We start from the raw sequence: 15,210 nt of genomic DNA, 5'->3' as shown, positions 1-15,210 counted from the left end.
CTTTTAGACTATGTGACACTACTTGTTGCCTGCCCAAAGCCTATTCCTCCTTCTTTAGTAACAGAACTTTGGACAGTATGTCTGTTTAAAAAGAAACAAAAACAGAAAACTGCATTCCAAACCTCCTGCACAGATTACTGCCACTAAATATGCCGGTGAGCCTGGGGGTGAGGCCTTTTGGGAGGTGCACATGCCCTTGTCCCTGTCCAATCCCAGCTGAAACAGGGACACAACAGCCACAGCAGGGATGGTCTAGCAGTCATCTTGTGAGCTCAGTGCTGAGAGCTACCCACCAGGAGTGGCAGGCAGACACAAAAGGGGTTGACACCAATAAACTTTTGGAGTCACCATACCTGCCTCGACTCCTGCCTCCTTCTGTTACTTGAGAGAATAAGTGAAACATTTATTCCCCAATTTTCTGAAGTAACTGACATCAACCCCCACCGCTATAAATCAACCCCCACAGCTATAAATGGCAGGAGGTTAGCCCCATGCACCATGAGCATCCAGTTAACAGTCACAGAGAAAAACCAGATGGAAGAAAGACACTCTCTCACCTTTCCCTGATCCAGATAGGCAGCTGCTGTTTTTATTTCTCATCCCCATATTGAAATAGAAATAACATTAGCCAGAACCTTCGAGTGAGGGGGCGGGAGGATCTATAGAGAGCTTTGTATCTTAGGGGCTGAGCAGTGACCAACCTGTGTAGGGAACAGAGTCAACACCAACTCTAGGAGGAGTCCCCCGGCCGGCCTGCCTGACCTGCCAATGTCCCCCATTCCAGTTACGTCTGAAGTTGAGGGAGGTGCAGCCAAATGATGCTCCTTCCCTTTTTATTTTCATTATAAACATACTATAAAAGCTCCTTTAACCAGAAAGTTCTGCAGATATATAGTACAATTACAAAAAAAATAAAATACAGGAACATCAAAAGCGCTAATAATTCCACCCAAAGACAATTTCTTTTAAAACTGTGGAAATAATCTTCCATATCCTTTTGGATATACATATACAGAAATATATATTTATCATTAAATGCGATTATACTATAGATAGAATTGTGCGATTTTAAGTGTGTAATCCCAACCACTCAACAATACATTGCTATTGTAATGTAACTAGAGCTGCCTGCCCTTCTGTCTGGCTCCACTGAGACACCAGACCTAGGTGTGCCCTCCCCCACCACCAGTCCATCTCCATTTCTAAAAGGGCTTGAGAGGTGGTGGTGCCCTTCAGAGGATGGCTTTGAGGCCAGAAGCTGAAGCTACTTGTCTGCATCAATGCCAACTGGCTTGCCTTGGGACAGTGGCTGCCTGGGCGTGCAGATGATTCTGCCCACAGTGACCATCCAATGCAGTGCCCCCACCCCCAGCCCCCAGCTTTCCCAAGATCACATCTCCCTCCAGGCCAGTGCACTGAGGAGATGCCTCCCTTTTCAGCTTCTTTCCAGTCTTCTAAAGGTGTAAACTCATTGCCCCATTCCACTGGGGTCTTTCATTTTGGCTCCCCAGTCAACCGAATGTAAAGTGTTTCTCCCCATATTTGCCATCTATAGCAACTCCACCTCCAGGGAAGTGGCACCATGGACCGGGAGAGCCGGGAAGGGTGGTGAATGTCCTGCTGCAGCAGCAAGGTGGTTGAGCACAGAATGCGACCTGGCCTGCGCCTCTGACTCCTGCCATCTGTAACTTCTATGACCTCAGAAATGTAAGGTGCAAAGAACTAAAGGAGTGGAGTATAGGAGATAACTGTTAGCCAGGGGCAGAAGAAAGAGCTTTTATCTGAGGAATGCAAGTCCTGTTAATTATCAGTCCCAGACAGACATTAAAATGAGACCACAGTCATGCCCTATTCCCAGCTTTGAGCTCTGTACTCATCTCCTGAAACTATTTGCTCTTTCCACAAGTATTTAGCTATAAATTAACCTAATAATGCCACACCCACACTAGAATCCACACCCAACAGCTTAACAATAAATAGGCAGTCACTAATCCGTATTTCTGTAAACCCAGGAGAATTTCTGACAAACAGCTTTGTATCGGCCCATTCCCCATACCCTTTTTTTTTTCGCCTTTAAAAATCCACTTGTAGGCTCGGTGCCATGGCTCACACCTGTAATCCCAGCACTTTGGGGGGCCAAGGCAGGCAGATCACAAGGTCAGCAGTTCAAGACCAGCCTGGCCAACATGGTGAAACCCTGTCTCTACTAAAAATACAAAAATTAGCTGGGCGTGGTGGCAGGCGCCTGTAATCCCAGCTACTCGGAAGGCTGAGGCAGGAGAATCACTTGAAACCGGGAGGCAGAGGTTGCGGTGACCCAAGATCACGCCATTGCACTCCCACCTGGATGACAAGAGCAAGACTCTGCCTGAAAAAAAAACAAAAAAACAAAAAAAAAAACCCACTTGTGACCAGGTACAGTGGCTCACATCTGTAATCCCAGCACTTTGAGGGGCTGAAGCGGGAGGACTGCTTGAGCTCGGGAATTCACGACCAGCCTGGACAACATGGCAAAATTTTATCTCTGCAAAAAATAAGCCACATATAGTAGTCCGTGCCTATAGTCTCAGCTACCCAGAAGACTGGGGCAGGAAGATGACTTGAGCCCAGGCTGTGGAGGCTGCATTGAGCTGTGATCATGCCACTGCACGCCAGCCTAGGCAACACAGTGAGACTCTGCTTCCAAAAAAAAAAAAAAAATCCACTTGAAACTGCTGCTAATTAGAATGCATATTCAAAGCAACTTGAATCTGGGCTCCTGGATGAAATCCTCAAATTTGGCCCAAATAAACTCTATATGTATTAATTTTGCCTCAGGTCAACAGCTACAAACTAACTGCCTTTCTGAGTGCTAAGGGGCAGGTGGTAATATGAGGACTAACCTGGCCTGTGCTGAGTCTCCAACAAGTAAAGCCTCTGTGCCTCTGAAATACACGAGGAATGGGTTTTGCTACCTCCTGGGTTGGTCTCAAAGTCCTTGGAGGAAAAGGAATTCTTTTCAACAAAAGTAATCATGGCCAAGATTTACCAAGCACTTATTCTGTGCCAGGGTATTTTCGTATATAATCTCATTTAATCCTCAGAAATACCCATGAGGTGGATTCTATTCCTATCACCATTTTTCTGATGAGGAAACAGGCCAGGATGGTTAGGCAATGTGACCAAGGTCACAGGGCTAGCAGGGATTGTAGGCAGGAATTGAGCCCAGAAACCTGACCCCAGAGTTCATTCTTTCTACAGGGTACAGCCCCCAAAGGAGAGATCAAAATGGCCTCTCAGGCACCCATTTTCAAAAATCTGGGGATTTTCCTTAAAAAGGTCACTAGCTATTTCAGATTCAGATCCTGTATTTCCGCCTGTCCCAGAAAGTAGAACATAACAGATCTGGGCATTCCGAACACTGGGCTTCTATGATCTCAAATCGAATCTTTCTTTAAGCCACAAGTGAGAAGAGTCCCTGGAAAGGACCAACTGGAAAATCGAGTAAGTTACTTCTGAGAACACAGCCCAGGAAAGAATGGTAACCCCATAGTCCTATCTCCAAAAAGCCGCATGAGGTTTGAGCCAAGTCTCGTGTGAAATGTCAGAATCCTAGCCACATCATTATTGAAGTAATTCAGAGGGAGAGCTTGCATGGTGGGCATCAAGATTTGTTATAAACCTACAGCAGCTAAGGAAGTATATACTGGTGTAAAAATCTAGAAAATCAGGCTGGGTGCGATGACTCACACCTGTAATCCTAGCACTCTAGGAGGCCGAGGCGGGCAGATCACGAGGTCAGGGGTTGGAGACCAGCCTGGCCAGCATGGTGAAACCCCGACTCTACTAAAAATACAAAATTAGCAAGGCATGGTGGTGTGCCTACCCCAGCCTGTAATCCTTTGGCAGGACCTTACACCAATTATGGAAGGTGATCAGGGAGATCAGCTATAATCATCTTTGTGACCCCAGGTTAGGGAAGGTTTCTTAAAGAGGTCACAGAAATATTGATAAATTGGACATTAGAATTTAAACTTCTGCTCACCAAAAGATATCTTTACAAAAGTAAAAAAGCAGGCCAGGCATGGAGGCTCACGCCTGTAACCCCAGCAGTTTGGAAAGCCAAGGTGGGTAGATCACCTGAGACCAACCTGGCCAATGTGGCGAAAATCCTTCTCTACTAAAAATACAAAAATGAGCCAGGCATGGTGGAACGTGCCTATAGTCCCAGCTACTCCAGAGGCTGAGGCAGGAAGATCACTTGAGCCCAAGAGACAGAGGTTGTAATGAGCCAAGAACATGCCACTGCACTCCAGCCTGGGCAACAGGAGTAAAATAATTTTTAAAAATAAAATAAAATAATACAAAGGCAAATCACAGAGTGGGACAGGCCATTTTCAACACATACATAGGATAAAGAACTCCTGCAATCAGCAAGAAAAAGACACATAGCAAACAGAACAATAGGCAAGAGAGTTGAGCAGGCACTTCAAGAGAGAATTCCAAATGGCTAGTAAAGGCATGAAAAGGTGCTCGATCTCATTAGAAATCCAACAGATGGGACCACGCGCGGTGGCTCACCCCTGTAATCCCAGCACTTTGGGAGGCCTAGTAGGGCAGATTGCCTGAGGTCAGGAATTCAAGACCATCCTGGCCAACAAGGTGAAACCCCGTCTCTACTAAAAATACAAAACAAAAATAAGCTGGGCGTGGTGGTGGGCGCCTGTAATCCCAGCTGCTCAAGAGGCTGAGACAGGAGAATCATTTGAACCCGGAAGGCAGAGGTTGCAGTAAGCTGATATCACATCATTGCACTGCAGTCTGGGCAACTAGAGCAAAACTGCGTCTCAAAAAAAAGAAAAGAAAACCAGCAGACACGCATTAAAGTCACACTGATATTTAGCTAATGAAGCCTTTAGACCCAATTCCCAGTTTATAGAGAACAGAGAAAAGTGAGTAGGACGCCATAAGAAAACATGGGACAAATGCAGAATGTGGGACTCCTCAGGACTTTTTAAAAAGCCAAAGTCATAAAAAAAAAAAAAAAGAAAGAAAGAAAAAACAAAGAGATTAAAAATTAAGAGACTAAATACACAATACAAATGCAATGCATAAATTTAGGGTGGATCACAATTTCAAAAAATTAGCTATAAGAATATTTTCAGGTCAAATTGGGGAAATTTGAATATGGGCAACATATTGCACGATATGAAGAAATTGTTTATTTTCTTGATCATCATCACAAAATAGTAGAATATCCCTCATCTTAGGGGAGTCATGAGGAAATATTTTAAAATCCAGTGAACACACACAACATAGATAAATACAGGTAAATAGATAACTAGATCAATTGATAGATAAACGATAGAACAAATATGCCAAATGTTAATAATTTCTGAGGTAGCGAGAGGCATGTGTTCTCTGTATTATTTTATGTTTGAAATGTTTTGCCAGGCTCAGTGTCTCACACCTGCAATCTGGCACTTTGAGAAGCCAAGGCAGGTGGATCATTTGAGTCCAGGAGCTCAAGACCAGCCTTATAAGGTGAAACCCCATCTCTACAAAATATTCGCTGGGGCCAGCCGCAGTGGCTCATGCCTGTAATCCCAGCACTTTGGGAGGCTGAGAGGGGCAGATCACAAGTTTAGGGGTTCAAGACCAGCCTGACCAACATGGTGAAACCTTGTCTCTACTAAAAATACAAAAATTTGCCGGGTGTGGTGGCATGCACCGATAATCCCAGCTACTCATGAGACTGAGACAGGAGAATCCCTTGAACCCAGAAGGTAGATGTTACAGTGAGCCAAGATCACACCACTGCACTCCAGTCTGGCCGACAGAGCAAGACTCCATCTCAAGAAAAAAAAAAAAATTAGCTGGGTATGGTGGCATGTGCCTTTTAATCCCAGCTATTCAGGAGGCTGAGGTTGGAGGATCACTTGAGCCCAGTTAAGCCAATATTGTGCCACTGCACTCCAGCCTGGGCATTAGAGTGAGACCCTATCTCAAAAAAAAATTATAAATATTAGGTTAATAATGAAAATCAGGTTGGAAAATATCTGTCACACACACACATGCACACATACACACACAGATATAGCTATGCATACCACCCAGAGGAGCTAACCTTACACACTAGCATTCTCCAGTGTCGACAAGGATGTGGGGTACAAAGACCTCTCATGTATAGCTGCTTGGAGCATAAATCCACAGAATCACTTTGGCATCATATGGCAAAGCCAACAAAACATACCCCACGACCCATCAATTCTACCGCAGGGTGCACACCCTACTGACATATGCATAGGGAGGCAGGAACGTTCAGAGCAGAATTTATTCATAAAATCCCCAAATTGGTAACAAGTAAATATCTGCAATGGTAAGAATTTGTGGAAAAACTACTGATTATTCACGCAATAAAATGCTACAGGACAATGACAGTGAATAAGCTACAGCTATGTGCAACAAGAAGAATCAATCTCATAGACATCATGTTGGTGAACGAAGCCAGGTATGAAGAACACATCCTGTATGGATCCATTTCTGTAAATTTCTATAGCAGGTATAATCAAATAATAGTGGCCATGGACATGTATGTTTGTAATAAAATTTTAAAGAAAATCAAAGACAGGATGAATGACCATCAACGTAGAGGCAGTGGTTACTGTTAAACAGGGTGACTGCAATTGGATAGGCAGGAGGGCTCCAGGGGTCTTGCAAAGTTCTGTTTCTTGACCTGATAAAGGGTTTACTTTATTTTAAAAATACATTAGGCCGGGCCCAATGGCTTACACCTCTAATTCCAGCACTTAGAGAGGCTAAGGCGAGTGGATTGCCTGAGCTCAGGAGTTCACAACCAGCCTGGGCAGCACAGTGAAACCCTGTCTCTACTAAAAAACAAAAAATTAGCCAGACGTGGAGACATGCACCTGTAGTCCCAGCTACTCAGGAGGCTGAGGCAGGAGAATCGCTTGAATGTGGGAGGCAGAGGTTGCAGTGAGCCGAGATTGTGCCACTGCACTCCAGCCTGGGCAACAAAGTGAGATTCAATCTCAAAAAAAACCCAAAAAACAACAACAAAAATTAAATTGTTCATTATGTTTAGTATACCTTCTTCTTTTGAGACAGGGTCACCCAGGCTAGAGAGTAGGGGCACAATCTCAGTTCACTGCAGCCTCAACCTCCCCAGGCTCAGGTGATCCTCCCATCTCAGCCTCCTGAGTAGCTGGGACTACAGGCGCATGCCACCTGGCTAATTTTTTGATGTTTTGTTGAGTTGGGGTCTCACTACGTGAACTCCTGAGCTCAGGTGATCCTCCTGCCTCAGCCTCCCAAAGTGCTTGGATTACAGTTGTCAGCCACTACACCCAGCTAGAATACTTTTCTAAATGCCTTTTTTAGTTCACAATAAAGAATATTAAAATAAACGTTTAAAACTGCAGAAAAAATCTGGCCCCCAGACCCTCAGTGTTAGAGGCAGGCCCCCTTTCTACCATGTTTGTCTCGGGGAAGAAAGATGACCTTTGAAATGAGACAGCAGGTTTCCGGGCTTCTCCAGAGAAAGTCTTTCTGGATTCCACAAGCCTCACTGAGGAGGGACTGATTGGTGGTCACTAGACTTTGAATTTTGGTGGCCATGAAAAACAAGCAAATTATGTCTTTCTTTTTACAAATTTGGCCATGCTGCCGGAGAGGAAATTCTTACTCCCAAAGCCTGCAAGTCCTGTGAGGAAGGGTAGAAATCTCCTGTATTTTTTATGCCTGGGCCTAGAGACCAAGGGGCCTTGACACTGAGCCTTTTAAGAGGAATGACTATAACGGTGTGTGGTGGGTGCCTGTAATCTCAGCTACTCAGGAGCCTGAGAGAGCAAATTGCTTGAACCCAGGAGGCAGAGGTTGCAGTGAGCCGACATCATGCCACTGCACTCCAGCCTGGGTGACAGAGCGAGACTCAGTCTAAAAAAAAAAAAAAAAAAAAAAAAGAGGAGTGACAGGCTCTGGGCACAGGATGAGAGAATGACAGATCTAGACCTCAAACCCAGGCCACGCATGACGGCCCATGCCTGTAGTCCCAGCTGCTTGGGAGGATGAGGTTAGAGGATTGCTTAAGCCACAAGGTCAAGGCCACACTAAGCTATGATCACACCACTGCACTCCAGCTGAGGGACAGAGGACTCTGTCTCCAAAAATAAAAAAAACCCAGGCCTGCTGTGTCATTTTGTGCATCTATAATGAAAGCTGCCCTCCTATTTCTTGCTGACTTGGAGCTTTTCCTTAATTTTTTCAATCATCAGTAAGTAATTTGATCCAGCTGTGTTCAAACCAAAAACAAGGTGGGGTTTTCCTTTGCTTTCATGGGATGATGAATTTTGAAGTAGGTGAGTACCAGTGTTGGCTCAGTGACTGAAGGGAAGAGCCATGACCTCTGCAATTCTCATAGCCCCAAACCAGAGCCAGCATTAGGGCACATAGTACACAAAGTACAAATGAAGTACAACATGTCAGCCCCTCTTTCAGATGCACAATTCACTAACGACACCCTTCCAATAAAATCAGGGCTTATAGGGGCCAGGCACGACGGCTCGCACCTGTAATCCCAGCACTTTGCAAGGGCAAGGTGGGCAGATCACCTGAGGCCAAGAGTTCTAGACCAGCCTGGTCAACATGGCAAACCCTGCCTCTACCAAAAATACAAAAAAGTTAGCTGGGCGTGGTGGCGCATACTTGTAGTCCCAGCTACTCGGGAGGCTGAGGCAGGAGAATCGCTTGAACCCAGGAGGCAGAGGTTGCAGTGAGCCTAAGTCGCACCACTGCACTCCAGCCTAGTTGACAGAGACTGTCTCAAATTCAGGATGTATAGAGTAGATGGCTGTTGGGTAAGGAACCAGCAGTCTGCCCTTCTCACCAGGAATAATCAGGACATTTCAGAGGAACCGTGGGAGTTTTTTACATGGGGCTGAAATCTTGAAATCTTAATAATATAAAGCCTAGGACCTGAGTTCTGAAATAAAAATGAGTATCACTCAAGCCCAAATTGATTGCTAGGAATTAAATATTTGAATTTTCATCTAGTGGCAGTTTTCAAAAGAAGGGTGCAGGGATAAGCAAAAGCATAACAAAACAAAAACACATATGTCCACCAGGCTTGCATGAGCTGGAGGTGGGGACTGTCCTAACCAATGCACTCACATATGCGCACAAACAACATTTCAGCATGCATTTGCCTGCCCCGCTGGGGATGTGACGCAGCTGTGCAGCCCTGCAGTGGGGGAGGCCCTGTGGCTGCTCTGTTACTTACTTGTGTGAGTAGCAGACACCTTGCCTGGAGGTAGGTAGCAGAGGGGCCAGCTAGCAGAGAGGACACAGCTGACCCACACTTCGGGTGACCAGCACCAGTTTCATCCACACTCACTTCTCTGCGTCCTTGTGACCAGTGAATGAGCTTTCTAAGAAAACTAGCCGTGATTAGATGCTAATCCCCAAAAGGCAGGGCCAAGCTGAGCCTCATTAGCACAACGAGCTATTCTGCAAACTCCGGCCTAACTCCAGAGCAGGGGCAGCAGACAAGTCTTCCCTTTCATTATCAACAGACAGGGACCAATACTGTCTGCCCCGAGCAGGTGTCAACAACCTTTTTCCATAAACGGACAGGTTCTAAGTATTTGAGGCTTTGCGGACCTTCTGCTATCTGTGGCAATTACTCAGCTCTGCCTTTATACTGTGAAAAAAAGGTATAGATGATACATAACCAAGTGAGTGTGACTGTGTCTCAAAAAAGCACTATTTATAGAAACAGGCAGCTTTCCAGATATGGCCAATGGGCTGTAATTTGCCAACCCCTAGCCTAGAAACCATGTGTCGGCCAGTTGTAATGGAGGGTGGGGATGCCTCCAGGTCCACGGTGCTGTAGTCAGTTAGCTCTGCCTGCACAGGTGTTGTAAGGGGAGTACCAGGCTCTAGATCAGTGGTCTACAAAGTGGGCTATGCATACCCCAAGATGTGTACCATGTGATCCATTGGCATACAGGAAAAAGCATTAAATTTCTGTTCATTTTAAAATCTGTTTTCATTTTAGACTATTGATCTTGTCTACCCTGCCATGAATCTGCAGAGTTGGCAATGAAACAACATTGTAGTGGCAATGAGCTTTATATCTAATGTGCTAATGACAAGTCAGGCTTATAAACCTCCGAAGAGGATCTCACAGCAGTTGCATCCTGGAATAGCAATACACCCATTGCCACTCCCTGCTTGTCTGGGCTGAGCTACAGGTCTCTCAGGAATTCCCCTAAAAGGAGAGCAGTGGTCCCTGATTCCTTGCAGGCAGCTTCCTCGGGAACTATGTTGGACTTGCCACACTAAAGGAGTCTTGGATTCAAGATTCTGTCTTGAATCTGATCAGTGGTTCAGCTATTGGTCAGAACACAAATAAAGGGAACTCCACCCCGCCCCCAACCCTAGCACACACCATTCATAAGAGCACTAAGTAAGTTATGCCTTCCTGATTTCTGGTGGTCTCTCTCCCTCAGTAGTTCAGGCCTGCCACATAAAGTAGACAGATTGTGCACTGAACAAGGATGCTGCATCTAACGACATATCCTTCACATCATAGACAGGACAGACTTAGACGTCCTGTGATAACTTCCTGGTACATAGCAACGTGTCATTCTAACAAATTCAGTACATTATGACCATCTCTGACCAACAGATATAAAGCACTTTGAGGGAAGCATGTCTGTTTAAATCCAGAGGACTATATGGGTTCGTAGCAGCCACACTAGTGAGAGGACAGGAGAGAAGAAAAATGCACAAAGTCCAACAGATGCAAACTCTTCCAGGGCAGGGATGTCTTGCGAATGCCTTTTACAGCGTGGAGGGACCTCTTCAGAATAAGGCAGCATTTGAGTGCTCAATCATTAGCAGAGACCCCCAAAAGCAAGGGCTTGAAGGTAACCAACACCCCTCAAACATCACTGCTACTCAGGACTGTAGGTGAAGAGAGAAAGGGAAAAAAAAAATTACTTTTCCCGATCCCAGCTGTTTTACCTTTTGTATAGAGAAGAGGAGCTGGAAGAAGTCAAGCAAAGCAGCACAGATGTGCTTTGATGTTTACTCACATGGAAGCAAGTAACAAAATAAGAAAAATAAAACCATCCTTCCAGAAGAGCCAGTTGTTTTGTGGCTTCCCATTATTTATTCTCCTTCTCCTGGTAACAGCTCTCCACTTTCCTTTTAGGAAATCAGTTCTGCCCCATGGTTCAAAGCCTCTAGAACTGCCAATGAAAATACCCTGCTTCTACCAGCCAAAGGGGTGGGCACATGACTCAAGCTAGGTCAGTTTCACTCTCTCTCTCCTTCTCTGTGATGGTTAATTTTGTGTGTCAACTTGTCTGGGCCACAGGGTGCCCACATATTTGGTCAAACATTCTGGGTGTTTCTGTGAGGGTGTTTTTGAAAGAGATTAACATTTTCATCAGTCAAGAAGATTGCCCTCCATACTGAGTGGTCCTCATGCAGCTACTTGAAGCCTCAGTAGAACTAGAAGAGCAACCCTTCATCTGAGTAAGAATTCTCTAGCTGACTGCCTTCATATGCAACATCAGCTCTTCCTACTGATGGCCTTCAAATAGAAACATGGGTTCTGCTTGGGTCTCCAACCTGCCAGCCCACCCTGCAGACTGAACTTGCCAGCCTCTGCAATCACATGAGCCAATTCCTTATTTCAAACACACACACACACACACAGTTGGTTCTTTTTCTCTGGAGAGCCCTGATTTCTATACACACACTCACACTCTCTGGATTTTGAATCATGAGTGCAGACACTTAAAAATATAAGAATGTTTGGAAAGCAGGTATTCCAGCAGTGGTGTCCCAATGAGACTGTCGGGGACCTAGTTCCTGCTACCTAAGCCCCTCCAGATATTATTTCATTCTTATCCTTTTCCAAAACTGGTTCCCAGTCTTCCTAACAATGCTTCAATCCACCCCATAACTTCTTTTAGTCCACAAATATTTACCGGGTGCTATGATCTGAATGTGGGCATTCCTCTAAAATTTATAGAACATATTACCCAACATGATCATATTAAGTGGTGGGACCTTTAGGAGGCTTTGTGAATGGGATTAGTGCCCTACAGAAAAGGAATGAGGGAGCCAGCTTGCCCTTTCTGCCATATAAGGACACATGGAAGGCACTAACTATAAGGAACTTGCTCTCATCAGATACCAAATCTGCTGGCAACTTGATCTTGAACATCCCAGACTCCGGAATTGTGAGCAATAAATCTGTGCTGTTTATAAATTACCCAGTCTAAGCAATTTTGCTAACAGTCTGAGCAGACTAAGACAATGAGTGCCTAATATATTCAAGGTACTATTCTATTGAGGAAATACCAGTGAACAAGCTAGCCCTTGCTCTCATGGACCTCATTTTCTAAAAAGTCCTTTTCTTAATACATTAATAACTTAAATACATTAACTCTTCTTAAGAGTTTATTTTGGCTGGGCCTGGTGGCTCATGCCTGTAATCCCAGCACTTTGGGAGGCCAAGGCAGGCAGATGACCTGAGGTCAGGAGTTTGAGGCCAGTCTGACCAACATGGAGAAATCCCATCTCTACTAAAAATACAAAATTAGCCAAGCGTGGTGGCACATACCTATAATCCCAGCTATTCAGGAGGCTGAGGCGGAGAATTACTTGAACCCAGGAGGCAGAGGTTGCAGTGAGCCAAGATTGCGACACTGCACACCAGCTTGGGCAACAAGAGCGAAACTCTGTCTCAAAAAAAAAAAAAAAGAGTTTATTTCTGTTGCTTGCCACCAAAGAATCCGGATAAATACTTAAAATCTCCCTGCAGAGACTTCTAGCTCCGCCCCTTTCCTGGATCATCTTAGATAAACCTGATGTCAGTCTTAAGAAGTCAGAAGATCCATGGCCCTATGCAATTCCTAAGAGCCACTTCTTCATGCTCACCCCATGAAAAAAAAAAAAAAAAAAAAAAACCCTGAGACCCTGCCAGTGCTCTTGTCTATGTCCTAACTTTTGGATGTAAATGACTCCACAGGAACATCTTTATCAGAGGGGGTTCTCGACAGATGCCCTCCATTGAAACTATCTTTTCTCCTCTCTTGCTTAGAGCCTGGGAAGATACCTTAAAGAGTATCACCTTGTTTATGCCTCATTATGACTTGTTTCAGGTTTAATCTTCATCAAAGCCTTTTTAATGTCCTCCCCCAAGACCCAAAGGATTTATTCTGGGCTTAGACAGGAGACAAGATCAGAGAAGCTGATGAAAACAGCCAGACGTGGCTTTCGCATCAGGTAGCATCAGACAGTTATTTAACACAGCTGAACCTCTATCTTGAAGCAAGTAAGCATGCTGTTTGGTTCACTGAGGGGGTGTCGGTGACTACGGCTGGAAATTGTCACAGTTTAGCACTCCTGGCAAACTTTGGAGCCAGCTTGCATAATGCAGTGTCTAAAGAACATGATTCCAGTTGAGCAGAGCATGTTTGCGGTTAAAAATAGAACTCTGTCACGTAACAACTCATACATAAACCATGAGGCTTGGGGAGGAACAAAATTAAATAATAGTCACTGGAGTTTCTTGAGCACCTGTCCCAGTCCCTCAGAGCATAAGCTATCTGGGAATTGCCAGCACACTGAAGCCAAACCTGCCCTGAAATCAAACGGCAAAAATAAACAACCAAACTGACCCAGTTAAATCAGGAAACATGACCGCACCTTTAAGCAGGCCACCATTCAGGTGGCCTCTCCAGCCCAGGCCTCCGCGGGGAGTTAGCTCTGAGTTCTGAAAGAATTAAGCGCTGTAGGTCCCATGACAGCCCTGCTGGCTTCACAGCCGGGTTGAAAGCCGAGACTGCGTTAGGTCTGAATGCCCCCCACGTTTGCTTTTCACCGCCCGCACATGGGTTATGCTTTAGACAGAATGCAGGAAACGTGGGCCCCGCTCCTTCTAAACAGTTGTGCGAGTCTCATGACCCACTGCTCAGACTTGCAAAGAGCTAAAAATTAGAGACGGAATATTTGGATTTCCCTGCCAGGAAACACTTTACAACAGTATGTAGGTCTAACTGGAAAGGCTGCTCGATGATGGAGTGGAAATTTCATGCCTGAGTACAAATAAAGCTAAGCCATCAGAACAATTAATGCTATAATATGCAACCAGAAAAACAAAGGGTGTGGCGGACCAAAAAGTAAAGGAGGCTGCCTTCTTCCCCAACCTGGCCACCGACCCAGGCAAATTGCTCCTCCTCTCTGCGCCCCACTTCCCCTCTTTAAGAATCTATCTACAATGACTGTGCCCTTCCAAACTCACCGAAACACTGGGAAGATTCACTGGAGACTTGTGTCACTTACTCGATTCTGACTCTGAAACTCTTGAGCAGTAATACGCTCTATGCTTCACAGTCACCTGAAGAGGCTTTAAAAACTTCCCTACCTCAGCTGCACTTCCTGAGATTTCTGGGTGGGGCCCAGGCACGGGGTGGATTTAAAAGCCCCCTCAGGTGATTCTAATGTGCCTCCAGGGCTTCAAACCAGGATCCAGGACTGGGAGAAGCAGCACCCCACTGCTTCACCAGGGAGTGATGGAAGATGAAAGAGATGTAGATTCCACCACCTGCTCCGTCCTTCCAGGGTGTTCCTCTTATGGGGTTAGACAAATTGCCTCATTCCTAGTCCTTCTGTCACCAACTTCCCCCCTCACCTCTGCCAGGTTCAATCAGCAAGGAAACTAGCTAAATATCTCTTAATGGCAAGGAACTGTGTGTTGCTTTTTAAAATAAATTTTTAATTTTATTTTAAGTTCCAGGGTACATGTGCAAGGTGTGCAAGGTCGTTACATAGTAAATATATGTCATGGTAGTTAGCTGCACAGATCAACCCATCATGTAGGTATTAAGCCCAGCCTGCATTAGCTATTCTTCCTGACGCTCTCCTTCCCCCACTCATCCTTCCCACAGGTCCCAGTATGTGTTGTTCCCCTCCCTGCGTCCATGTGTTCTCACTGCTCAGCTCCCACTTATAAGTGAGAACATGCGGTGTTTGGTTTTCTGTTCCTGTGTTAGTTTGCTGAGGATAACAGCTTCCAGCTGTATCCATGTCCCTGCAAAGGACATGATCTCATTCCTTTTTATGGCTGCATAGTATTCCATGGTATATATGTACCACACTTTCTTTATCCTGTCTATCATTGATGGGCATTTG

General features: G+C 45.2%; 1 long non-coding RNA gene across 1 annotated transcript in view; it reads right to left on the bottom strand.

Moving 5' to 3' along the window:
- Positions 1-14,453, bottom strand: part of LOC119469030 — a 123,690-nt gene extending 109,237 nt beyond the window's left edge. The window contains exon 1 of the long non-coding RNA XR_005197853.1: positions 14,321-14,453. This is a non-coding gene — a long non-coding RNA (uncharacterized LOC119469030). The remainder of the gene's footprint in view (positions 1-14,320) is intronic.
- Between the last annotated feature and the right edge of the window lie 757 nt (positions 14,454-15,210).

The sequence above is a fragment of the Cebus imitator genome, unplaced genomic scaffold (genome assembly GCF_001604975.1).
Source record: "Cebus imitator isolate Cc_AM_T3 unplaced genomic scaffold, Cebus_imitator-1.0 Scaffold550, whole genome shotgun sequence".
Classification (NCBI taxonomy): Eukaryota; Metazoa; Chordata; class Mammalia; order Primates; family Cebidae; genus Cebus; species Cebus imitator.
This window is presented reverse-complemented; position numbering and strand designations above follow the sequence as displayed.